This window comes from Elephantulus edwardii, unplaced genomic scaffold, assembly GCF_000299155.1.
Source record: "Elephantulus edwardii isolate Elephantulus edwardi_28Jun2011 unplaced genomic scaffold, EleEdw1.0 scaffold00058, whole genome shotgun sequence".
Lineage (NCBI taxonomy): Eukaryota > Metazoa > Chordata > Mammalia > Macroscelidea > Macroscelididae > Elephantulus > Elephantulus edwardii.
The window spans coordinates 626,515-629,232 of NW_006399808.1; the positions used below are offsets into that span (position 1 = coordinate 626,515).

Below are 2,718 nucleotides of genomic sequence, written 5' to 3' on the forward strand. Positions count from 1 at the left end.
TGAGATGATATCTCATAATTGTTTTGATTTGCATCTCTCTTAGGGCTAGGGATTTTGAGCATTTCTTCATGTGCTTGTTAGCCATCTGAATGTCGTCTTCAGTGAAGTGCCTGTTCATATCCTGTGCCCATTTTTCTATTGGATTCTTTACCTTTATCTTGTTGTGGTGTGTTGGCCATTTTAATATCTTCCTCTGTGAAAAGTCTTTCATCCATTTTGTAATTGTATTATCTGTCTTGTTTTTGCAAAGGCCCTGTAGGATTCTGTATTTTGACATTAGACTGTTGTGTGAAATGGTATTGCCAAATGTATTTTCCCAGTCAGTAGGTTTTCTTTTCATTCTATTGGCAAATATTTTTGATGCACACAGAGATATAATATTTTTTAAATAATTTTAATGAAAGTTTACAGAGACTTAGGGTTTCCAGAGATATACTATTTAGAAGGCCCCATTGATAAATTTTATCCTTTTCAGATTGTGCATTTATGGCTGTATTTGGCAGTCTCTTTATTACCATAGACTAGACCATCTAAGCTTGATCCCAGTTTGTCTCTTATGAACTTTATGGTTTTGGGTTTTACTCCCAGGTTTCTGATCTACCTTGAGTTCATATTTGTGTATGGTGTGATATATGGATCCTGTTTCAGCTTTCTGGATGTAGTTAGTCCCGTTTTGCCAGCACTATTTGTTGAAGAGGTTGTCATTTCCCCATTTGATAGAGTTTATTTCCTTGTTGAAAATCAGTTGACCATAGATAGTGAGTCTATTTCTGGGATCTCAGTTCTGTTCCACTGGACTATGTACCTGTCCTTGTGCAAGTACCATGCTGTTTTGGTTATTATCATTGTGTAGTTGCTTTTGAGGTCCAGGATTGCTATACCTCCCACTTCATTTTTCATTGTCGGAAGTATTTTATTTGAGGATTCTTTCCTCTCCATATAAACCTGAAAATCTTCCTTTTGATCTCCTTGAAAAAGGAATTTGCTATCTGTATTGGGATTGCATTGAACATGTGGATTGTTTTTGGTAGGATTGTCCTTTTCACAATCTTGAATCTTCCTTTTCATGAACAGGGCACCTTTTCCCTTTTTTCTTTTTTTTTTTTGGTCTTTTGTTGTGCCTTTCAAAATGTTCTGTAATTTTATTTGTATAGGTCTTTTGTATCTCTAGTTAGATTCACTCCTAAGTGCATTTGTTGTTGTCTATTATAAATGGTATTGCTTTCTTGGTTCCTTCTCTCTATTCTCTTTGTTACTCTAGAGGAATCTCACTGATTTTTGGATATTGATCTTTTTTTTTAACACTTAAAATCTTTATTTCCTAAGTTATTCTCTGGACCTCTGTTCAAAGGCAGATCAGAGGCACTGTAGGTGGAAGGCAGAGTGAGGTCTTAAGCAATCCTGGAACCAGGAGAGACCCCACACCTGTCACTCCTCACAGCAATCCCTTCTCCCACTCTAGGACGAAGGGGAAGCAGATTGGCAAGCACCACTTCTGTTGGAGATCTTGATCAGTTAGAGGGGTCCAATGAAGAAAGCATTTATCTCAGATACTTGGCGTGGAGCAGGTCCTCAGGGCTGGGTGTCTCGAGCCCTTCTTCGTGGTCGAGGGCCACTGTTCGAGCGAGGAGTGGATCCCAGGCCAGGGGGTGGGGGTGCGCTGGTGGCTGATAGCCACATTCATTGGGGTCCAGGGGTTCCCGGCTGAGCAGTACCCACACTGCAGGCACATGGCGGCGCACTGTGAGAGGGTCTAGGCCTGTGTCAGGTGAAGCAGGGACCCAGCTGTCCTCAGTCTCCAGGTAGCGCAGCTTGGTGAGCTGATGCAGGCCTGGAACCCGCCTTTTGACAATCTCAGCACAGCTGACAACCTTCCCTGTTGCTCGACCAGAGCCGGAAAACACCACGTGGCGGGTGCTGCCTCCTTCTAACTGCCCCAGAGCCAGCTCCAGAAGGTTGCGGATTTTGCTGCCAGCTTGGACTCGCATTTCCAGGGTATTAGGAGGTAGCTGGGGAATGGGAGAAGCCACGGGGAGCTCCACGCAGCCAGCTTTTCGATAGTGCTCCATCCGACTTCCTGTGAATCCTGTATTCTCCTGCCGCCGCCAGCGCACCCGCCTTAGGTGCGACCTGGATATTGATCTTATGTTGATCTACTAGCTGTAACAGTTCTTTTGTTGAGTCCTTTGGGTTTTTTGTGTACACGATCATATCATCTACATATAGCGGCAATTTAACCATCTCTTTACTGATCTGGATGCCTTTTATTTTCTTGCTTTTATTTCTTGTCATATTGCTCTAGCAAGCACTTCCAATACAATATTGAGTAGAAGTGGTGACAATGGGCATCCTTGTCTGGTCTCTATTTTTAGGGAAAATGCTTTTAGTCTTTCTCCATTGAAAATAATATTGGCTCTTCATTTTGCATATATACTTTTCTCTACGTTGAGGAAGTTCCCTTCTATTCCAATTTTTCTGTCTTTACCAGAAAGGGTGTTGGATTTTGTCAAATTCTTTTCCTGCGTCAACTGCTAGGATCATATGGTTCTTGTTATTTGTTTTGTTAATGTGGTGAATTACATTGATTGGTTTTCTTTTTTTTTTAATCGTTATTAAATTTTATTAGTTTAAATGAACATTTACAGGGATTTTGGGTTTTCATTCCTTCATTGCTGCACCATTCTCCCTACCCTCCTCCCCAGTTTGTTCTTCTTCCCC

At 41.6% G+C, this 2,718-nt stretch overlaps 1 pseudogene; it reads right to left on the reverse strand.

Moving 5' to 3' along the window:
* Positions 1–1,572: 1,572 nt before the first annotated feature.
* On the reverse strand, positions 1,573–2,069 carry LOC102846244 (annotated as a pseudogene).
* Positions 2,070–2,718: the final 649 nt, after the last annotated feature.